Source organism: Lygodium microphyllum, chromosome 7 (assembly GCF_053477565.2).
Source record: "Lygodium microphyllum isolate KBCC chromosome 7, Lygodium_microphyllum_v1.1.10, whole genome shotgun sequence".
Taxonomy (NCBI): Eukaryota; Viridiplantae; Streptophyta; class Polypodiopsida; order Schizaeales; family Lygodiaceae; genus Lygodium; species Lygodium microphyllum.
The window spans coordinates 164,965,139-164,990,594 of NC_141141.1; positions in this window are offsets into that span (position 1 = coordinate 164,965,139).

A 25,456-nucleotide genomic window follows, 5' to 3' on the forward strand; every position below is an offset into this window, starting at 1 on the left:
AGACCCACTTGCAGATCTGTTTAAGCAGATGGAGCAACAAACCAAATGATTGAAACTCAAAGAGAAGAAATATATTCTTTGAAGATTCAGTTAACAAAAGCTCAATCAGAGGTCACTAAAGTCTCAGAGGAGAAAGAGAGGATATCCAAAGAAGCTCATGAGTTTCAGACTCTTTTAGATGCAAAACTCTCAGCCTTATAGACTGCTCATGACACAATGGAATCACAAGCTTCCCAAATCAAGCAGTTGCAAGACCAACTAACACAGTCACGGTCTGTTCCTCCAAGCCCCAATGTTCCTATTATTCCTTCTATCTCTAAGCAGGACTTGGTAGTTCTCCAGAGACAGGCCACATTGTGTCCATTGTAAAAACATGGAGCCCCAAGAGGAACACCAAGGAAAAGGGAATTCTCTTGCAAGAAAATCTATCTTGTAACATCAACAAGCTTTTATTTCATTCTTTTGATCATCAAAACAAAGAAAACAGTAATTCTTCACGCAGTATCATAGTAGATATCTCCCACGGATTTAATAGAATCAACCATATTCTCCAACATCTTCACAAAATCCATCAATAGAACAAAGAACACAAGAGAATACAGCATCTTTGAATGGAAATCAATCACATATTATCCATCTTCAATGTCTTCATAGTTCTCTCTCTTTTAATCTCTCACATACAATCACACTGTTTTGATAGAATTGACTATCTCTAACTCTCTCTCTCTCTCTCCATCAATAGTACATCATATCCTCACTACAATCACACAATAATAATCCTCAATAATCCTTATTAGGTCATGGATGCACCTCCCAAGAGGTATGTCTGATATGAAGGACACCAGAGCCACTACAGTGACTCTTCATAGCTCACCACTGTCACTTCACTCCAGTCTTTACTTGAGTCTTCAGGAGCTACTTCTTTGACTTCTTTTAGCTCTTTTGCACTTGTATTCACCTCTTTTCAAGGCTAGAAAACTTTCCCAAGCTACACTCTCATCCAACAGAACACATACAGAGGCATACAGAAGCATACAGAAGGTTTATAGAGGCTCACAGAAGCTCAACAGAGAGTTACAGAAGGTCAACAGAAAGCATCAGAACCACATAACTCATACCGAAACCATTCCAAACCATCAAAAATCACTCAATAAGCTTTCAAACAATCTCAAACCCTATCAATCAATACTCCATCCTTCCTTATAGAGAGAAAATAGAACAAAACAGAAGCTCAACAGAAGCTATCAGGACCAAATAGTCCATCCTTCCTTACAGAGAGAAAACATAACAAAACAAAAGCTCAACAGAAGCTATCAGGACCAAACAGAACATATCAGAACATCAACAGAACTTCACATCTCTACTAATAAACATCACGAGCTTAATAAAACCATTCCAACCTATCCAAAACACTCTTAAACCACTTCCAAACCAATCAATCATCTCATAAAATCAACCATTCAGCTCTCAAAAACAACAAAAAATCAGCCAAAAAATAGATCATTTCAACACTCAACATATCCCCACACTTAATAAGGAAGCGTTCTCGCGACCCATGAAAAAGGGAATACAAGTTCATTCAAGAGCTCAACTTTGATCTTCAATAAATCTTCAAAAACAGTCCATCCAACCACGACCCTAACTTATAACCTGTATCTGATATAAAGAATACAACGAAAGGAAAACCCTTTATGCATTAACATTTCTTATCAAACTGGAAATCACAACAACTTGTAAAGGATATAAGAGGTTTCTTCTTCTTCTGCATCAGCATCTTTAACTATCCAACCAGCAACACCATCACCGCAATTCTCCAAAAATGTAGCTCGCACGAAAGCAAATCGAATAGGCAACCACCACGATCTTATCGCATAAATTAACCCACAACACAAACACTACACACAACACAACCATCTAAATGATTCCTCCAAAAAGAGAGATTTATCATTAAAAATCATCCACAATACATTGCAAAGGTATCAATGAAGATGATCCCTTTTGAAGGCTTGGTAATTTCGAAAATGATCCATGGACAAGGATTCATCTACAAATGTCTTGGGAGGATTCTGAAAAAACTGCAAGCAGCACATCCTTTCCAATAAGATAAGGTATCTGCTAGGCAAACAGAGGGCATGAAAGTACAAGACATCCAGTTGCTGGGAATCAATGCTCACATTGACATTCATGCACAACTTTGGAACAGGTTTTGAATCATTATGGGAATGCCTATGCATATATGCGTGGTGTTTAGGATTCATGTTAAAAATGAAGCATGAATTTTGGGGTAGCGAAAAAAATAAAAAGAAAAATACCTGAAAGTAGGTGTATGTGTATGCAATGAATGAGCACGTCTCAATCCCCAAAATGTAGGTCAGCAATCCAAAAAGAAAAACCACGAACGGAAAATAATTGGACATACGACAAAGCAAGATTAGTGTATATGAATTTGTTTGGATAACTGATGGCTTATATGTTGTTGTTGTTTTTTTAAAATGTTGTGTATTGTTGATTGTGTATTTTGGTTTTTATGTGTATTTGTTTGTTGTAATGTTTTTTTTTTCGTGCTTTTGTTGATCTTTGTGGCAAAAGTTTGACAATGAAACACATATAAAAATGTTGAAGATTTTCAGCATCAATCCACCACGTGTGACCAAGGTATATGGATTTTTCCAGATTTTTCAGCTTGTTTTTGGAACTAAAGAGAAATTTTCATGAATTTAGGCATTTAATGAAGCATATTTGCCATAAAATAATAATAGAATAAATTGGCACAGCATTTTCAACTTAGAAAATATTCCAAAAATAAGCAAAGAAGTTGATGGAAATTTTAGGATTTTTTTTGCAATTAAATTGGTATTTTTACCAATTTTAATGAATTTTTGCTCATTTTGTGTGCATTTTTGAAAGAATTTCTGCTTTTAAAAAAATTTAATTTTTTTTTTTGAGATTTTCAGTTTGGAAAAATATTTCAATTGACTGCAGAAATATTGGGAATTTTTAAAGATTTTTTTGTAATTTTTTTGATTTTTAATTGATTTTTAATGAATTTGTGAATGTTTAAATGTATTTTTAAGGGTATTTGGGTTTGGAAATTAAAAATTCAGGAATATACCCGGGAATGGACTGCGTGTCAGCTGCGTGTGAACAGCTGGCTGGTGCACACCACCCCACGGACAAGCTAACGCACGTCCCCGCGCGTGAACGGCTGCTAAGCGCGCACGAACCTGCGATCACGAACACGCATGAACAACTCCGCGCGCACACACACCTTGCGTGTGACAGGGGATCAGGGGCTTAAGAGGGGTTTCTACGAGTTTCTTCTTTTTTTTTGTGTAGGTCTTCTGCGGGGGGTAGGGGAAAGAGGGTGAGAAGGGGGGCTGAAGAGGGGGTGACTAGGGGGTTGGGAGGGAACTGGGGTTGGGGGAGGGGAACCAGGGTGAGGGGGGGGGTGGGTTGGATGGGTGGGGGGAAATGGGGGTGTGATCGGGGGCTAAGGAGGGTGGGGGTGTGTGTGGGGGGGTGTGGGAAATTGGGAGGAGGAATGGGGGCTTGTGGGGGGTGGGTTATGGGGTGGGTGGGATTGGTGGGGGGTGGTGTGGCAGGGGAGCGGAGGCCCGACAGGAGGCAAGCGGTGGGTGAAATGGCGGTTGGTGGCGCAATGGGCGCCATGCGGGGCGTTGTAGGGCGGTGTTCACAGGACGGCAGCGGGTGGAGCTGTCGGCGCTAACGGGCGGCGCGGAAGGGTGAACGGGTGGCGGGGCATCAACACCAGGCGAACAGGCAGGGCGCAGGTGTATGGCGCCTGGGGCAGCACCAGCGGCACTGGGAGGGAGGCAGGACGCCAGGGAGAAGAAGGGGCGGCGCCGGGAAGGAGCAGGCGGCAGGGTGCCAGGGAGAAGAAGCAAGGGTGGAGTGGGGGAGAGGAGAAAGGGAAGGAGAAGGGGGGAAGAGGAAGGTGGAGGGAGGAATGGGGGGAAAGGTGGTTGGGGAGGAGGGTGTCGGGGAGAGAGAAAGGGGGGTGGTTGGGAGAGGGGAGGGTGCCCGTGGGGGGCAGGGATGGAGAAAATTTTTTTAATTAAATAATTAAAAATGAATAAATAAATTAAAATAAAACAAAGGTGTGTCCCCGTCCCGTGCGCGTGCGCGGGGCGGGGTAAAAAAATTTGCCGTGACGGGATCGGAATGGCGCCGCGATGTCAGTACGGGGCACGCGGACGCGACTGGGGCGTGTGGAAACGCGTGAAATCGAAAACGGGCACGTTCACGCGCGAGACGAGTCGCGCGAAACACGTATAAACAAGGAAAAATTAATATCTCCCAATCCGGGCATCAATCTACAATTGCTTTGTCGAGTACAGAGGCTGAGTATAGAGGTGCTGCTGTTGCAGCATGTGAGGTAGTATGGCTACAAAAGTTATTGGCTGATTTGGATGTGTAGGTGGAAGGTTGGCTAGGAACATGAGCAGTATACAGTTGGCTAGGAACCCTGTGTTCCATGCCAGAACAAAGCATATTGAGGTACACTACCACTTTGTGAGAGAGAAGGTACTAGCAAGTGAGATTGACTTGGTGTATGTCAGTACACAGGATCAAATAGTTGACATCTTCACGAAGGCACGAAATGTCGTAAAAACAAAAATTGTGCAGGACGGCAGGGGGAAGACAGAGGAAATGTGCAATGGGGGTTCCGGGGGAAAGACAAGGCGTTCACATGCAAAAAATGCAAAAAATGGGTGCAAAAACGCAAACGAAAATTAATATCGGAAGATCCGTGCATCTGAACGAAGTGCGGGAAAAAGGAAAAATGTGCAGAACACATGCCTGACAATCCTATCATGTCAAAACATAGTTTCAACTGAGATAAGACGCGTTCACATGGGAAAAACCCAAAAAATAGACCCGAAAATGGAATCGGAAAATAATATTGGACGAACCGCTTGCCGGAATGACATGCAGTAAAAAGGAAAAATGTCCGCAGGAAGGGGTGGCATAGGGTTGTCATGTTAGAACGCAGTTCCGGCGGAAGTAGGAGGGGTTCACAGGCAAAAAACACCAAAAATACACCCGAAAACACATTTAAAAATTAATAATTAAAAATCGAGAAGTCAAAATAGGGGGGAGGAAAAAGGAAAAAGGTGGGCGAAGGCGCAATGGACACGGTTGTCAAATCAAATTGGAATTCTGATGCAAACAAGGTAGGTTCACATGGAAAAATGCCAAAAAGACGCACGAAAAAGTCTCGAGAAACTAAAAAAATGAATATTGGACAAACCGTGCATCAAAATGACACGGAGGAAAAAGGAAAAATGTCAAGGAGAAAGTGATTGTCAGCGCTATGATGTTAGATCACGGTTTTGAAATAAGCAACGCACGTTCACATGGAAAACCGGCTAATGTGCGCAAAATGCTTCAAAAATTAATAACTCGAGAATTGTGCATCGGAACTGGGGTGGGTAAAAAGGAAAATTGGACATTTCAAAGGGACGAACAGGGGTAGAAGGGCAGATGGGGATTCTGCTGAACGTAGGATATATTCACATAGAAACACAGCAAAATAAGGGAAAAAGAGAAATGAAGGAGGAACAGCCCCAAGGGAGGGGTGACAGTGGACGAGTGGGTGGGGAAGGGACACCATCAGGGTAAAAGCAAGTCATGGCATAGAGGCATTAGCAGGTTGAGGCATATGCAGAGGGGTATACAATGTAGACGCGCAGGGACACGTCCCCACACTTAAAACCTTAACGGATAGGGTTGATCGAGCAACAGGGACCTAATACCACACAACAGACCATCCACGAACGTCCCCACACTTAAAACATGAACATCACTGACAATACAAGGTATAGGGTTAGAAAAACTTGGCCCATGTTGTCAAGAATCAAGGTTAACTGTCGATGGCACGTCCACTGTCATTGTCGGCTGTGTAGGAAGTGCCAAGGTATCTTCACAGCACACGTCCTTTGTGGCAAGGACCACGCGGCAGCACCCAGGGAGGTAGCTGGTTGAAGGAATCGCAGGAAATTCATCGATGATGAGGAATGTTGCACGCAACGCACAATCACTCATATGGAATGAAGAACTGTCACTCGCCCCATTACTGACATCACGCATGATGAAACCCATAGCGCAACCCGGTTTAGGAATTGACAAGGGGGATGGTGCAGAGGGAGTATGCCAGGGTGCACAGTGGATGGTGCATCAGTGCGTCCAACCCGTCTGGCATAGGTGCAAGTAGGAAGGCAAGGGAGCCTTACAGTGCAGTGTATAGAACAGGGTGGCGCGTCCTGTGATGATGGTAGAGACCCACCCTGTGGGTGCATAGGGAAACGGGAACGTATCTGACTCCAAAGGTCGTAATGTCCCTCAATCCTCACCTCTTGGTAATTGATCGAAGAAACTCCAGTCACACTCAGCCCACCCTCTATCTCACGCTCTGTTGAAAGATACAGAGGGCAGCCCGTTCCTGAAACCCATTGATGTAATCCTCATGGTCACTTGGGCAGAGGTTATATGCCTTGTGTGCATTTGATGGTGCAATTGTGCATCCCGCCTTGTGCCGGCATACCGTGCGAGAAGGAAGGCCAGGGAGCCTTATAGTGCACTGCACAGAAACAGATCGTGCTTTGTGCATTGAGAGGCCCGTCCCGTGCGTGCAACACTCCATTCACACATCTCACCTCTCATTTGATTTAAAAGGAAAGATTGGTCACTCACCCCACCCTCTGTCTCACTCTCTGATAGATACAAAGGGTAGCCCATACTCACAACCCCATCCTGTTAGGATGAAAGCTTGCGTCACTCGATTGTTTGTCGATGAAGATCGCGCTGAAGAGGCGTACCCAGGGAGGTAGCCATCAGATCGAACATGGGGCTAGATAGGAACATGGCGTCTGCTAGAGAACAGTCAAACGCTCTGCAGAAAGGCATAAGACACAGCGTACCAAGGGAGGCAGCTTCGGAACTGGATCTTGGGGATGTCAACTGATGAATCCACTTTCTGGACTGCTGGGTGTTGCCACCTTTTCCACAGCCAGCTTCCCGCCCAAGGGTGTTAAACACCTTTTCTTGGAACGAGGCCTGCTATGACAGGGAATTTCTTCCTTTTCTCCCATAACATTTTTCTTTTTTCTTTTTTTGTTTTTTTTAAAAAAAAATTCTTTGTTCTTGTTTTTTTTTAAAAAAATTTTCGAGGGTGTCTCCACCTTTTCTCGAAGAATAGGTCGGCATGACAGGGACTGAAGTCCTTTTCTCCCATGATCGATATGTATATTTTTTATTCTTTTTCGAATTAGATAAGGGAATGGTAGAAATACCATTTGTCAGGACCAACATCGCCACTGCCGTGGAAAATAGAGGATAAGAGATCAGGGGCGGGAGGTGGGGCTGAGGGGACAGAGGGTTGTGTCCACCTCATCAGGAGTGGCTGAAGAACGGCTATCAAAAGTAGAATCATAAGAGTTACAGTGCCACGCCAACGGGGAAAAGGATTAGGTGACTGTGATTGTCAAGATCCCCAAGGAGGGAAGTACTTCTTCAGGTGATATCCATTGATCAGGAAGGGATCATCAGAGGCATCAACGGTCTGCACTTGGACAGAGCCATTAGGGTTGACAGCAAGTACCTTATATGGGCTCATCCACCGCTGTTGAAGCTTGCCAGGAAACTTGCCAAATCGTGAATCATAGGCTAGGACCAAATCACCTTCCTTGAACTCCTTGTGCTTGATGAAGCTGTCATGGTAAGCCTTACGTCGAGCTTGCGTGGCTTCCATGCACTGTAGAGCCATCCTGCGAGTTTCGTCCAAACATTCCAGGTGCAGCAGACAGCATTGCAGTGAATCATCGTCCCCTGCTCTTTGATAGCCACTTGCAAAGAGGGCAATTCCAGTTCAACAGGGAAAACAACTTCTGTACCATACACCAGCTAGAAGGGTATCTGTCCTATTGCTGCTTTATGGGAGATTCTGTACGCCCAGAGGGCCTCTGTAAGTTGATCATCCCAATCACGACGATGTGCGGCAAATGTTCGTGTCAGGATTGAGCAGAGGATGCGATTCGTGACTTCGACTTGGCCGTTGGCTCTGGGGTAATAAGGAGTGGACTTGCGATGGCGGATCTTATACAACTCTGTCAACTCTTCCATGACTTTATTAATGAAATGAGTGCCTCTGTCACTTACCAGCTCTAGGGGACTGCCAAAACGGGTGATGATATTCTCGTACATGAACAGGGCCACGCTGTTACCATCGTCCCACTTTAGGGCTTTAGCTTCACACCACTTTGTGACATAATCCGTACATACCAAGATGTATCTATTCTGTTTCCTTCTAGTGGGTGGATCGATTGGGCCGACGAAGTCAATGCCCCACTTCTCGAACGGCTTCGAAGGAAGAATAGGTTACAGTGGCATAGCGCTTGTTTTGGTGGGTTTCCCCATTCGCTGACAAGCATCACATCGCTTGCAGTAATCATAAGCATCCTTGTGGAGGGTCGGCCACCAGTAACCTGCTAACAGAGCTTTCCTGGTTGTGGCTTCTCCTGCAAAGTGGCCTCCACATGGCTCGTCGTGGCAAGCCTTCAGAACAATCCCAATCTCATCTCTTGCAACACATCTTCTGAGCACTTCATCTTTGCCTTTCTTGTACAGTGCACCGCCTAACAGGGTGTAGGGGGCTGATTCTAACATAAGCTTCTTCCTTTCCCGACTAGAAATGCCAGGAGGGTACAGTTGGGTTACCAGCAGATTGGCAATGTTTGCATACCAGGGAGTTACAGTATCGACCAGAAATAGGGAAGCGTCTGGGAGGTCCGGATCATCCTGCTCCTCATCTGCAGTCTGTGGGATACTCGACAGATGATCAGCCAGAACATGGGAACGACTAGGTTTGGTAATTACCTCAAAGTCGAACTCCTGGAATAGAAGCAGCCATCTCATAATTCATCCTTTCACGTCTACTTTGTTCATCAGGAAGGACAGGGCCTCGTGATCCACATAAAATTTAAAGTGGGTAGACAGTAGGTAGTGGCGAAACTTCTCTAGGGAAAACACCATTGCCAAGCACTCCAGCTCTGTCACTGTATAGTTCCGCTCTCTATCAGTGACTTTTTGGCTTGCATAGTAGATGGGCTAATCCAGCTTCGAGGAGCCCTTCTGGCATAGAACTGCGCCTAAGCCTTCAATGGATGCATCAGTGTGTACATGAAACTCCTTCGTCCAATCAGGAGGCTGCAGAATGGGTGCCTCAATCAGACACTGCTTTAGAGTGTTGAAGGCTTTGTCACATTCTTCCTTCCAGATAAACTCTGCATCTTTCCTCAGAAGCTTGTGCAAGGAGGTTGCCTTTGTTGCAAAATGAGCTATGAACATTCTGTAGTAACCCACATGGCCTAGAAATCCCCTCAACTGTTTGAGGTTGGTGGGTGCTATCAGAGCTGCAATCTTTTCGATCTTTGCAGGGTCTGTTTATATCCCTTGTGCAGAGACAATGTGGCCCAATAGAACTCTAGAAGAGACCCCAAAGATGCATTTGTCGGGGTTGAGGGAAATCCCATACTCCCGGCATTGGTCAAAGCAGTGTTCCAAATGTCCCCAGTGTTCACGGATCAAACTATAGACACAGAAGTCATCCAAATATACCTCAATAAAGTCGTGCAGATGATTTTGGAATGCGGCCATCATGACTCGCTGCAAAGTAGCAGGGGCATTGCAGAGTCCAAACGGCATCACTCGGTAAGCGTAGATTCCCCATTCTGTGGTGAAGGTTGTTTTGGATTGGTCTTCTTCTGCTATCTACACTTGGTTATATCCGCTGAATCCATCCAGAAGGGAATAAAGCTCATGTCTTGCCACTGTGTCCAACAGTTGGTCTGTGAAAGGGATAGGAAAGTGATCCTTCTTCGTCTTGGAATTCAACTTGCGGAAATCCACACATATACGAAGCTTGCCATTCTTCTTGGGTACAACCACGATGGGTGAAACCCATTCACTATTTTCCACTGGATAGATGAACTCGGCTTCCAGAAGCTTCAGCAGCTCTGCTTTCACCAATGTGGAATAATTCGGGTTCATTGGCCTCTGTCGTTGTCGTACTGGCTTGGCATCAGGCTCCAAGTTAATATGATGCTGACATATTGTGGGATTAGTCCCCTTTAGGTCTTTGTAGGACCACGCAAACACGTCCAAATTCTCTTTCAACAAGTTGTACAAAGTTGACAACTCCTCTTCTGGTAGGCTGCTACCCACCTTCAAATGGCGTTCAGTGCCATCTGCATCCACAAAGGTTAACTGCCTTTCACCTTCTACTTCACGGATGAAGGTCCAACGGACTGCTTCTAGGTACAGATCCGACTCCTTCAAGGGGGTGGTGTCCTCTTCTGATGTCCCACTAGACCCAACTTCTTCTTTTGGTGGAGACTTAGGTTGCCCCTTGAGATGTTGAAATGGGATTAGAGCCATTTCGGGTTTGGTTTCAAGATTAGTTACCTCTTGGCTTGAAGACTCATCTTCTGATGACGAGTCCGGGAACATCACATAACAGGGACCCTCTAATGCCCGTTGGAATCATGAGACTGGTGCTTGTTGGCACGGTGCATCATCATCATCTTTTCTTGGCAAAGGTGGGTGAGGGCGGCATGAGCCACTGCTGAAAGATGGCTTGGTCTTCTTTAACCATTTCTTATAAAGATTTTGCATATGAGAAAATTGATTTACCAGACCAAATGGTACCATCATCATTCTGTCCCACAGCATGAGCTCATCTGCTTCTGATGCTTCTGGAACTTCTTCTTTATATAGATCCTCTTCGGGTGGGGTAGATTCTTCCATCTCGCTTTCATAACCTTCTTCTTCCATATCATCTCCGTCCTCTTTAGACTCTGTCTCTGTATTTGTCTTTGTCTCTGTCTCTGTCTCTGTCTCTGTCTCTGTAGGAGCTCTGTAAGAGAAGAACAAGTTCTCTGTTTCATCTTCTGCCTCTGTCTCTGGCTTTGCTATGGCCATGTAACAGGGAGCACAGTACATCCATGCTTCTATCTCACTGTTAGAAGTAATTTCGGAGATCGTTCCTGGTTCAGGCAGGAAGTATTCACCCATTGACAGGGACTTTGCATCTTTTGGGAGTTGGCTTACAATATCCACTGTTAAGGAACGTGCCACTATTTTCTTGGGAAGGATCTGTTTGACAGCATCTTCATCTGCTGATGTTCCATTTGTAGCCTCATTAGGGGAGTCAAAAGATAATTCCAAGGAGGTGGATCCATGTCCTTTTTGAGCACCATATAGCTTCAACACCACTTTATTAGGTCCTCTACCCAAGGTCAAGGTTCCTTTGAACCAATCCATCCTTGCTCGGCTTCAAAAAGCCATGGTCTGCCCAGTAATAGGGGGTAGGATGTACCACAAGAGTTTGGCTTCACCACCAGATAGGTTAGCCAATAATCTTTTCCAGCCACTGTAGTCTTCACATATGGAAGAATGCCCAAAGGCTTGATTCTGCTTTGATCTGCTAGTCTGATGAGCCATTGGGTTGGTTGCACACCTTGTAGGCCTAGATCCTTCATTGTCACATCCGTCATAATGTTCACTGATGAGCCACCATCAATCAGTGCATTTGCAATAAAGCAACTTTCTATCCACACACCAGTCTTTGGGGTACCCGGATCTAGGAAGGCATTAGCCACGTCCACTTCTTTTACAGGCTCTGGAGCTTTGTTGGACTTTGTTGCTGTTGAGGGAGAAATCTTTAATCCACGTCTTCTTGTCAGTATACTTTTGAACCTTTTTCAGAAACTGGGAGACAACATCAATAATTGTCAGAATGGTATCTAGATCTCTAACAAGATCGTATTCCTTAATAGGATCCACTGGCTTCTCTAACTAGTTAGGGAATGGGGCAACACCCATTTTCATTTTCCTTTTTTCTTCCAACAGGGGCATCATGGGGACTTCTTCTGCCACTTGTGGCACCTCCTCCTCTTCTATCTCCTGGACCTCTGGTCCTGTCTCTGAAACTGTCTCTGTGACTCTCTGTAGCAATGTAGTGCTTTGTACGGCACTGTCAAGCTCTATTCTGTTCTGTTCTTTTGGTGGAAGATTGAACTTTACTGTTCTGGCAGTAGTATTATTTTCTTTCTGGATAGGTGGTTCCTTCTTCTTTGCACGCGTGATGGCAGCAACTTCCAATTCCACTAAATTGGAGGTAGGTTCTTGGGCCTTGGCCGGATTATCAGTAGCATTGTTTTTCACTAGGGCTGGGCTTGGACAGTCTTTTGCAGTGTGGCCTTCTCCTTTGCATCGACTGCATAAGGGCTTGTAATCCACTGACCTTCTGGGATTCGGACAATTTGGTGAAATGTGTCCCTTTTCTCCGCATCTGTAACACTCCACTTCTGATCTCTGACCACCGCCAGACTGTCTTCCTCTGTAACTTTGAGAGGGAAACCTCCTTGGACCTAAATTAGGACCAAACTCTCTAGGCTTGGGTCTAATATCCTATGTTGTCATTTTGGATTCCAGCAAGTTGAATCTTGCGTCTTCTTCCTTCCTTCTTCTATCATGCATCTCCTTCAGAGAGCAAATATCCTTTGTATGGTTCTTCCGCAAACAGTAGGAACATAAAGCTCCAGGGACTGTTGGCTTTCGTGTACATTCAGTGGCTAAATGGCCTGCTTGATGACACTTACCACACCAAGTATTTGACCGCATCACATCTCTTCCTGCTCCTGCAACATTGGATATGCTAGCGGTATTCACTTTCAGTGTTTGTAGCTGCTCTGTAATCACATCCATCAACTCCTTTTTGATATTTACAACCGAGTTGGATAAATAATCCTTCAAGCTTTCTCCTCCTAAGGTACTGGCAGTAGGGTTTTGAGGAGTCTCTGTAATCACTGCATAAACAGGTTGGGCTGGTGCAGAGGGGTCTCTGTTCTGATTCTGATTCAGAGCTCCTGTTTGAACTGTTGGCTGTTGGCTCCAGTTGGTAGGGTTCCACTATTGCTGTTGATTTGGCATTGGGAAAATTATTTGGGACCATTGTTGTTGTGGTTGAACCATCATTTGAGGCATTGATTGTGGCCACTGTGGATTTGGTGCACTGTACTGTGATACTGGGGGCATCTGTTGGTAGGGGTAGGGGACTGTCCCTGGGACTGCATTTGGTGGGTACATCATTCCTGGCATCAGAGGAGATAGAACTCCTCATCCTGGATTCATCGCCAATCGAGCTTCCACTTCATCATACAGTCTTACACCTTCTGTTGCAGCTTGCAGTGTGGCTGGTCTTTGCAGCTCCACAAACTTACGGACTTCTGGTTGTAATCCTCTGAGAAACACCCCCTTCTGAATGCCATCATCTAGATTATGGTTAGTCCATATCTTCAGGATGGATTCCATTCGTGAGACATAAGCTTCTACTCTTTCTCCAGAGGACTGACTTAGGTTCATAAATTCCTCTCGCATCCGCTCTTCAAAACCTTCACGCCTGAATTTAGCGAGGAAGGCTGTCCCATGTGCCAAAAGTTCCTGCTGCTTGTCTCTCATACCACTGAAACGCCGCACCCTTGAAAGTGGTGGGGAATATTGCTAACCAATGCTCAGGGGTTTTGGCATTGTTAGCCACACATGCTACCATAAACTCTGCTACATGAAGATCGGGGTCTTCATTGTACTCTCCCTTAAAAACTGGCAATGGAACTACATTCGCTGGCCTGTCATCAATATTTCTAGGACGAATCTAGCTTGGAAGTGGACCTCCAGCAGGAGGAGAAAGGACTTGATGTGCCATTGGGACTTCTATAAAGAGTTTCGTAAGGGCGTCAAAGGCAGCTTCTCCTGCGAGCTCATTCTCGGCTTTGATTCTTGCCTTCTCTCTTCTCACGTACCTCTGGACTTGTTCTAACGCTTGCCTCTTTATTGCTTCATTCATCAGGGGGTTGGCTCCACTATGTTGTTAGTGCTCCACAGAGGGATAACAGAAGGTTTCAGTCTCTGGAGGACTCTCTTGCCAACATCTCCTCTACTTCTTCCTTTTCAACATCTCTGAATTCTGCTTTCATGCCACTGCAAAGAGGAAGGTATTCGGTTTTGAAGGTGTCAAAATGCATGCGTCTAAGCATTGTGGTGGTGCCATCATCATAGTAATGCCAGCTTCTGATGGTTTTAATAGTGTATGTTGTAAAGAACACTCTATCTACCAACTTCCATTGGGCTGCTAATTGAACAAACAGAAGATTATCAATGCACCAAGCATCCCATGTATCTTGCTATTGAGCATCCACGAACAAATTCCAACTCTTTTCCTTCTTATTTTTGTGAACCTCCACAGACCAAGACTCCTGAAGCTTCTTCACAATCTCCCACTTGATGATGTCTAGAAACTTCTCAATGAATGCCAAATCTTCCATGGATGGTCATTCTCTCTGTTTCTGCTCTTCAGTTTGTTCCCAAACAGTTTGCCACCAAGATGCAAGTTTTTGCTGCTTCATCAGGAAGAGGAAACTGTCCACCACATAGAGTATGCATCATGATGGTGATGTGTTTCCACCATTGTGGGATGAACTTCTTGTGGGAAGTGGCTTTGATAATGAGAAATTCCAACTCTTCAGTGGAAGAAGGAACTTTACAAACATCCATTGAATTCTCCTCTTCTTGGCAATGCCATTTCCTTCATTTTCAGCCTCTTCTGGTGCTTGTTGATGGCAAGTTTCCCCGACTGCGCACCAAAAACATGGAGCCCCAAGAGGAACACCAAGGAAAAGGGAATTCTCTTGCAAGAAAATATATCTTGTAACATCAACAAGCTTTTATTTCATTCTTTTGATCATCAAAACAAAGAAAACAGTAATTCTTCACGTAGCATCATAGTACATATCTCTCCCACGAATTTAATAGAATCAACCATATTCTCCAACATCTTCACAAAATCCATCAATAGAAAAAAGAACACAAGAGAATACAGCATCTTTGAATGGAAATCAATCACATATTATCCATCTTCAATGTCTTCATAGTTCTCTCTCTTTCAATCTCTCACATACAATCACACTGTTTTGATAGAATTGACTATCTCTGACTCTCTCTCTCTCTCTCCATCAATAGTACATCATATCCTCACTAGAATCACACAATAATAATCCTCAATAATCCTTCTTAGGTCGTGGATGCACCTCCCAAGAGGTATGTCTGATATGAAGAGGCACCAGAGCCACTACAGTGACTCTTCATAGCTCACCACTGTCACTTCACTCCAGTCTTTACTTGAGTCTTCAGTAGCTACTTCTTTGACTTCTTTTAGCTCTTTTGCACTTGTATTCACCTCTTTCCAAGGCTAGAAAACTTTCCCAAGCTACACTCTCATCCAACAGAACACATACAGAGGCATACAGAAGCATAGAGAAGGTCTACAGAGACTCAGAGAAGCTCAACGGAGAGTTACAGAAGGTCAACAGAAAGCATCAGAACCACATAACTCATACCAAAACCATTCCAAACCATCAAAAATCACTCAATAAGCTTTGAAACAATCTCAAACGCTATCAATCAATACTCCATCATTCCTTATAGAGAGAAAACAGAACAAAACAGAAGCTCAACAGAAGCTATCAGGACCAAACAGTCCATCCTTCCTTATAGAGAGAAAACAGAACAAAATAGAAGCTCAACAGAAGCTATCAGCACCAAACAGAACATATCAGAACATCAACAGAACTTCACATCTCTACTAATAAACATCATGAGCTTAATAAAACCATTCCAACCTATCCAAAACATTCTCAAACCACTTCCAAACCAATCAATCATCTCATAAAATCAACCATTCAGCTCTCAAAAACAACAAAAAATCAACCAAAAAATAGGTCATTTCAACACTCAACATTCCACGATAAAGTGGAAAGATTGCAATCTAGGATGGATTTGTTATGGTCTGCATTTGAGCACTTCCAAGAGTATGTTCCTTCGGACCATTCTTTCTTTGTCCACTATCAATTGCAAAAATTGGCCTTTTACATGAAGCTTTCAATGATGGTTCTTCCTCTTCTAGAGGATGGTTGGAGTGGGGCTTGGTCTCCTGAGTTATTGATAGAAGTGGTCTGTATGGTGTTTGAAGATTCTGTGATGACGACAAATACCATGTTGCTGTCTTACATGTATCTACGAAGTGATCTGTTGTTTCCAAATAAAGTAGATATGGCTTGGTATGTGGGGGACGTGGTTTTGCAAGCTGTTTTATATGTCAATTATTTGGAGTTGCGGATAGATGACATGTTCCAATGTTGCTCCTCAAAAGTGGCTACTTGCCCTAATAATTGTTGGCACTCAATGATTGATTCTGTGGTCCTGAATCAACGTCAGAACACAGCTTCTACCTATGTACAAAGCACTAACCAACTAAGGGTGGATCTCTTAGCTTACCTTTCCAAAAACCATCCATTTGATTCAACCTTTTTTTATGCCTACCAAAGAAGATCTGTTTTAGGTCCCTCTGTTCCTAGCCTATTGTACTACCAACAAATGGCTCATCGTTATGATACCTATCTTTCCCTTTATCAAACCAATTCAACATCAATCTTACCCCTTCTTTTCCAACCTCAATCTTTTCCTCAAATTTCCATATTTACCTATTGTTCTTTTATCGAAGATAGAGTATTTTCCCCTTCTCCACCATGCCCTTTACCATCCATCCATATACCTTTTACTTTTTATATTTATCAATTAACACCTTTCCTAACTAATTCCCTTAGATTTTCAGCCACTCCTTCTTTATTTTATTCCTCATTTTATGATTTTGCCTACCCATCTCTTCATCCTCTTTTACTTATTCCACTTTCATCTCCTGTCACTTTTATTTCTCAACCCCCTTAGTTGGTTAGTGAATACGAAGGGTTTAATAGGTAGATTGCCAGAAGAAGATGATGGAGCTTGATTGATTCTCTTACAAGATCTCAGATTAACTGGCCAATAATTCTAGGGGATTGGATAACTGCCAGTCATGCATACCAGAATTACCTTCATTTTGCTCACCAATATTCACAATCTCTAGATCCTTCAGTGAGATTGACAGCTCATTTTGCTTGGTATCTAGCATACATGCATAGGCATTCCCATAATGATCAAAAGGACATTCCAAAACTTTGTATGAATGTCAATGTGAACACTGACTCCCACTAGCTGGATGTCCTGTATTTTCATGCCCTATGTCTACTTAGCAGATACCTTGTTTTGCTAGAAAGGATATGCTGCTTGCAGTTCTTTCAAAATCCTCCAAAGACATTTGTAGATGAATCCTTCTCCATGGATCGTTTTCAAAACCACCAAGCCTTCAAAAGGGATCACCTTCATTGATACCTTTGCAATGTATTTTGGATAATTCTTAATGATATATATACCTCTTTTTGGAGGTGTCATTCAGATGGTTGTGTGTGTTGTAATAATTGTATGTGATGAGTTCATGCTGATTGAGAATAATTTGTTCGAGAGCTCTTTTCAAATGATTGATGGTGGATGGACAGCCTGTGGTGCAAAATTGAAGAGAATCTCTTATATCCTTTAAAAATTTGTTATGACTTTTAAATGATTATCAGATGAGTTAATGAATAACGAAGTTTTCCTTTAGTAGTATTTTTCTATCAGATATACAGGTAATAAGTTGGGGTCGTGGTTTGGCGAGATTATTGAAGATCCTACGAAAGATAAATTTGAGCTCTTTAATGAACTTATATTCTTTTTTTCCTTAGGTCGCAAGGGCGCTTCCTTTCTAAGTGTGGGGATATATTGAGAGTGGAAAAAGACTGAATTTTTGATTGATTTTTGTTGTTTTTGAGGTCTGAATGATTGATTTTTTATGGATTTAGAGTGATGTATGGTTGTTAATGGAAGTGTTTGAGAGTGTTTTGGATGATATTGATTATTTTTTGGAAGTTCATGATGATTCTCAGTAGAGATATGAAGCTCTATGATGTTCTGTTGAGGTTCTGATTGGTTCTGTATACCTTCTATATAGCTTCTGTTTTGTTCTGATTTTCTTTTGTATGAAGCATGGATTGATGATTGATGAAGATTGAGATCTTTTGGAAGCCTATTGAATAGTTTTTGATAGTTTGGAATTGTTTGAGTATAAGTAATGAGGTTTTGATGACCTACTGTAACCCTCTGTAGACCTTCTATAGAGCCTCTGTCTCTGCTCTGTCTCTGTACTATAACTGTACTGTAGCTGCTCTGGTATTGTACTGTAACTGTTCTATAGACCTTCTGTAAGTGTTTTGTAGAAAGCATGTGTGACTTTGGAAAAGTTTTCTAACTTTTGGAAATGATGAATCTAAGTTCAAAAGAGCTAAAACAAGTGGAAGAAGCAACTGCTGAAGACTGAGTGACAGTGACAGTAGTGAGCTGTGAAAAGACACTGTAGTGGCTCTGGTGACTCTTCATATCATAATACCTCTTGAGAGGTGCATCCACGACCTAAGAAGGATTATTGAGAGTTATTATGAGAGTATTATAATGAGGAGATGATGTATTATTGATATTGAGAGAGAGAGAGAGAGTCAGAGATAGTCCATTCTATCAAAACAATGTAACTGTATATGAGAGATAGAGAGAGAGAACTATGAAGACATTGAAGATGAATACTATGTGATTAATTTCCATTCAAATATGGTGTATTCTTTTATATTATTTTTTATATTGGTGGATTCTATAAAGATGTTGAAGATTATGGTTGATTCTATCAAATCCATGGGAGAAATCTACTATGATGCTGCGTCAAGATTTGTTGTTTTCTTTGTTTGGATGATCAAAAGAATGAAATAAAAGCTTGTTGATGTTACAAGATATATTTTCTTGCAACAAGAGAATTCCCTTTTCCTTGGTGTTCCTCTTGGGGCTCCACTTTACTTCTCTCTTTCTTTTTGTTGATGAAGAGATGTATAGAGAGAAGAAGGGAGAGAGATCAATGCAAGGGAATTGTGTGTGTGTGTGTGAGAGAGAGAGAGAGAGAGAGAGAGAGAGAGAGAGAGAGAGAGAGAGAGAGAGAGAGAGAGAGAGAGAGAGAGAGAGAGTGTGTGTGTGTGTGTGTGTGCCACTGCCACTATCATTGCCATGGCATCCACTAAAAGAGAGGGGACAACTACAAAGAAGAAGGAGGGAATCCGTGAAGGAGAAGAAGAAGAAGGAGAGAAGCACGAAAGGATTCTTCTTCAAGCTTTGAGGTAAGTGCATTCTCTCTTGTCTCTTTGTTTTTCTCTTTTCTTTACTTCTCTCTTTCTTTTTGTTGATAAAGATATGTATAGAGAGAAGAAGGGAGAGAGATCAACGAGAGAGAGAAAGAGAGAGAGAGAGAGAGAGAGAGAGAGTGTGTGTTATGTACATAGCCTGAGGTGTATATGGAGCAGCTTGAGGGTCATGCAAGTCACAACCTGTTTACAAAGAAGACAGAGCATGGTTATGTTTTCCTGGTGGTTTATGTCGATGATTTGATCATCACTGTAGATGACGATCATGGGATTGCTGAAATTAAAGCAATGTTACATGCTGAATTCAAACTCAAGGATCTTGGTGAGCTGAAGTACTTTCTTGAGATTGAGGTTGTTTCCTGTGTCTACACCTTAAGATATATGGCTGTGGCAAAAACAATATGCTCGTGATATGTTGTTGAAATATAGCATGATGGAGTGTAAAGCCATGGAAACACCATTGGGTGAGAATGTCAAACTTGCAGTTGATGTTGGGACTGAGATCGAGAATGTCACTATGTACAGAAAGACTCATTTACCTTACTATTATCCATCCTGACTTGAATTATGTAGTGGGCTTGATTAGCTAATTTATGTAGAAACCTAATAAGCCACACTTAGATGTAGTCAAGAGGATTATGCAGTACGTGAAGGGTATTGCTGATTATGGGCTGTTTTATGAGCATGGAAAATCATTTGACTTGACAGGTTATACGGATGCTGATTGGGCTAGTTGTGTCTATGTGTTGATAGGAGGTCAACCAGCGGTTATGCTTTCAGTTTGGGCAGTAGTATGATCAGCTAGAGTAGTAAGAAGCAGCCCACCATTGCTTTATCTAGTATATAGAGGCAAAATACAGGGGTGCATCCTTAGTGGCATGTGAAGTAGTTTGGCTTGTGAAATTGCTACATGATTTGGGTATTCAGTTGGACAGCAAAGTCACATTGCATTGTGATAATCTCAGTAATGTGATGTTGGCTAGCAACCCCGTCTATCATGCTATATCCAAACACACAGAGATTCATTAGCATTTCATCAGGGAAATGGTACTTGTAGGATAGATTTATCTACTTTATGTGAAGACAGAAGACCATGTAGCATATATCTTTACCAAATCACTTGGTAAAGAGAAATATGTTCATTTCAGGGAGCTACTTGGAGTACAACAACTAGTCTGAGCTCAAGAAATAAAGTTTAAGAAGGGGGAGGATGAGCTTGATTCTTTTGATATTGAAACACCTCCATCCATTGAGATTGTGGGTGAGGCCAAGAAAGAAGATATAGAAGATGACTTACATAATAATATTTAGTGCATATAGCTAGAAGGCATGCCCTGCCACATATTTTTTTTCCCCTCTCTAACCATCGCTATTTGTATCCAAAATTTACTCTGCAACCATCACTATTAGCATCTCTGCTTGCATCGCTATTTCTATCACTATTAGCATCACTATTTGCATCACTATCCGAATTAGCGACGCTAATAGCGACGGAAATAGTGACACTAATAGCGATGAATTTATCGTGTTGCTAAAAGTGACGTAAATAACGATGACGGGGATAAATTTTCCCATGAATAATTACGTCACTTTAAACGTCGCTATTGGGTCTATATTGTTGAGATATCGAGCTCCACTCGTGATATGCCAGGGTGACCGTTGTGCATTTATGTCACCGACTTGTCAGTTGTAGATGCGGTTGGTACACCGCCCATGAATAATAGCTACATGATAGCTATCCTTATCTACTCTAGTTCGTGGCTCAGTTAGTATGCCACCTTAGTTAGTTGAGTTTGGTTTGAGACCCATATAGAGGGTTCTTCTATTTTCTTTGTACTTGAGTTCTTTTGGCTTACACAAGTAAGAAGAGGAAAACTGTTTTCAGCCTCCACCCTTGTGTGTCTTCCCCCATTGTGCAAGCAAGAAAGCTTCAAGCGAGACTCCTTCCTTCTCTCCCACAATCGTGACATGGTATCAGAGCCTTGTTCGTGGTAAGGAGCTCAAGAAAGCAAGCCAAGCTCGCGGTGTTCTGGTAAGAGGAGCAGTGTTGCTTTCATTTTCTGTTTTGGGAGCAGATCTCTGCAGGTAGCACAGCCGGAAATTGCAGGAGTGCATTGTCTCAGGTTGAGACGCCCTTCGCGCTGAAGCAAGAGGGCAGTATATGCTTTTTTTTTGATTTGAGGCCATTTCGGGGCCTGTTTTGGAGGCGGAAATTTTCTGCACGCACTCAGAAAAAAGCCCTGTTTTATGCTGTGCAGCCACTGTTCTACAGGTCAGTGAAAAGTTACTGTAGAAATTGCATCGTATGCTTATGTGCAGAGACATTGGGAGTTACAGAATCATCCTTGGTTCCTGTTTATGCAAAATCGTCACTAGGAAGTGACTGTGTGGTCAAATACCACCTTCGCCAGTTTTGCAGATTTGCCCTTGTGAGGCTGAAGCTGTGTTCTTTGCAGTGACAGAACTTTTTGCAGTATTCTGTAATGGCGTCTGATTCTCTCTCACAGATTGTCACTGAAAAGCTTGACAAGAACAACTTCCAAGCATGGAAGTTTAGAATGACGAATTTCCTTATGGGAAAAGGATATTGGGAATTTGTTGCAGGAAATGAAGAAGAACCAGTTCTTCCTGATGTTCCCAATCAACAGCAAATGCAGGCATTTAAAGCATGGCATGAGAGAGCCAGGAAAGTTATGTATTGGCTGTCTATCAGCATTTCAGACTCTATGATTGTGCATATTCAAGATGCAAGTACGCCAAAGGAGGCATGGGATACTCTGTCAAAGATGTATAGCACAAATACACAAGCCAGGAAAATGCAGCTCAAGCAAGAGTTGCACAATGTGCAAAGAGAAAATATGAGCATCAATGACTACCACATGAAGGTGAAGAAGATTGCAGATGCACTTGCTTCCATTGGGTCGCCAGTGGAAGATGATGATTTAGTTTTCGTGACCTTGAATGGTCTAGGAAAGGATTATGCACAGTTTCGGACATCCATTTCAGTTCGTGAAAGATTTCCTGATTTTGAGGAGTTGATTGCTCTTCTAATTTCTGAGGAGCAGAGAAATGGTGGTGCATCTTCTTCAGGAGGAACTTCAAAAGAAGCTGTCTTCTACTCAAATGCTGGAAGAGGTAGAGGCAGAGGTAGAGGAGGCCGATTTGGAGGCCGTGGTAGAAATCAGAATATGCAGCAAACTCAAGAAAACCAGTCCTATGGAGGAGGACGTGGTAACTCTAGAGGCAGGGGGAGCCAAAGAGGTCGTGGTGGATGGCAAAGAGGCCAAAATGCAAACAGTAATGTTGAATGCTACTATTGTGGTAAAATGGGTCATATGGCTAAAGACTGCTATAAAAAGCAGAATGACATCATGAATGGAAAACTGCAACAAGGGAATTATGCATCTTCTAGCAGACAGGGTGATGACAGAAATGAGCATTTGTTCATGGTGCAGCACATGAACAATTCTGTGACAAGTGCAGAAGAAAGCAATGGTGTATGGTACGTTGACTCAGGTGCATCAAACCACATGACAGGTCATGCAGAATGGATGGAGGATGCAAGGAAAATGGAAAAACCAGGATTTGTGGAGACTGGTGATGATACTGCACATCCGATTGTGCAGATTGGAAAAATTCCTTTGTCTATGCAGGATGGGAAAAAGAAATACCTGTCCGATGTATTTCATGTCCCGAATATCACCAAGAATCTGGTTTCTGTTGGTCAAATGGTTGAACAGGGCTTGCAGGTCAGATTTAATCCTCATGGATGCTTTGTTGAGGATATGAAAAATAAAGGTCGCTTGATAGCAAAAGGAAAGAAGAATGACAGAATGTTTACATTGGATGCAGACATGCCTGAATTGAGTGCAGCAATGTTTGCACATGGGACCGGTGTAGTTGCAGATATTGATATCTGGCATAAACGCATTGGTCATGTTAATGTACAGCGACTTAAATCAATGCAGGCCCAAAACATTGTTGCAGGATTGCCTAAGTTCAAGGTTGCAGAAATGCATAAGGTATGTGAAGCCTGTCAGTTTGGAAAACAGGCAAGGAAACCATTTCCTAGACATGTTCAAGAGAGTAAGAAGCCATTGGAATTAATCCACTCTGATGTGTGGACAACTAAAGCTGCATCTCTTGGAGGCTGTCATTATTTTGTCAGTTTTATTGATGACTATAGCAGAAAAGTTTGGGTGTATTTTATGAAAAAGAAAAGTGAAGTTTTTGGGCATTTCAAAACTCTTAAAGCTATGGTTGAAAAAGAAACAGGCTTGCAGATAAAATGCCTAAGGTCAGATGGAGGGGGAGAGTATCTCTCAAATGAGTTTGCAAGGTTCCTGCAGGAGCATGGCATAAAGCAGCAATATTCATGCAGTCATACTCCACAACAAAATGGAATTGCAGAAAGAAAAAACAGGCATATTGGAGAGGTATCTCGTGCCATGCTCAATGAAAAAGACTTGCCAGATTTTTATTGGGCTGAAGCAGTTGCTACAGCAGTCTACATAATGAACAGGACTCCCACTGCAGCAATACATGGAATGACTCCAGAGGAGAGGTATACTGGTAGGAAACCAGATATTTCTCATTTGAAAATTTTTGGTTGCATTGCCTATGTACATGTGCCAGATGAGCTGAGATCCAAGTTGGATCCAAAAGCTGAGAAGTGCATCTTTATTGGTTACTCTCTGCAGCAAAAAGGGTATAGATGCTATAACCCTTCTACTCGTAAGTTTACAGTGAGCAGAGATGTTGTTTTTGATGAGATGAGTAGCTGGTATAAACCAGTAAATGTGATTGATGATGTAAATGCACAAAATGGTAATGCTGCACAGAATTCACAGCAGCAGTCACAAAATATTAGTGGACCTGGAGCGTCCTCTAGCAGTGGTTCACATTCTTCGCCATGGACAGGCAGATTGAGATCAGGAGAATCTTCTCAAAGTAATGCAGATAGTGGTATGCAGGTATCACGAAAAGGAAAAGAGAAGGTTGATCAGCCCATGTTTGATGTGAATGCAGGTCACTCTTATGTGGATGGTGAATCCAGTGGCTCAGAACAGAGCATTGATGATGAGTTGGGTATTCCTTCTATTGTTACACCTGGAGTAAGGAAGACCAGGGATGTTTTGAGAGCACCTGGGAGTGAACCTACTTTGCGCAGGTCTACGAGAGCTAGGTATCCTGTGGATAGGCTGAAATATGATGGATTTACAGCCATTCACTATGCATATATGGTTAAAGTGATACAGGAACCAGAACCCACTTCTTTTGAGGAAGCCATGGGAAAAGAAAAATGGGAGAAAGCCATGGATGAAGAAATGGATGCCTTGGAAGCAAATGCTACATGGGAATTGGTACCTTTGCCTAAAGGTAAAAATGCAATTGGCTGTAAGTGGGTTTATAAGGTGAAGCACAATGCAGATGGTTCTGTGAATAGATACAAGGCAAGATTAGTAGTCAAGGGGTATGCACAAACATATGGCATTGACTATGAAGAAACATTCAGTCCGGTTGCAAGGATGGCAACCGTAAGAGCAGTCATTGCTATGGCTGCATCAAAGGGATGGTCTTTACATCAGATGGATGTAAAGAATGCCTTCTTGCATGGTGATTTGCAAGAAGAGGTCTATATGGAGCAGCCACCAGGTTATGTGCATGCTGTTCATCCTGAGTTTGTTTGCAGATTGAAGAAAGCCTTGTATGGCTTGAAGCAAGCACCTAGAGCATGGTCTGACAAGATAGGACAGTATCTTGTCACTATTGGCTTTCAGATTTCCAAGGCAGATTTCTCACTTTATGTGAGAAAAACAGAGAAAGGTATTATGCTACTTGTCATTTATGTTGATGATTTGATTATGACAGGTGACAGTGATGAAGACATCCTTCATGTGAAAATGCTATTGAAGCAGAAGTTTGAGATGAAGGATTTGGGAGAGCTGCGTTATTTCTTGGGCATTGAGGTGATTAGATCACCAAGTGGGATACAGCTCTTGCAGAGGCAGTATGGATTGGACATGCTGTCCAAATATGGGATGACAGGTTGTAAGCCTATTTCAGTTCCTTTGGAGCAGAATGTGAAGCTGAGCGCAGATGCAGGTGAGCTTCTGGAAGACCCTACTATGTACAGACGCATAGTAGGAAGCTTGATTTATATGACTATTACCAGGCCAGATTTGAGCTATGCTGTTGGATTGGTAAGTCAGTTTATGCAGGCTCCAAGG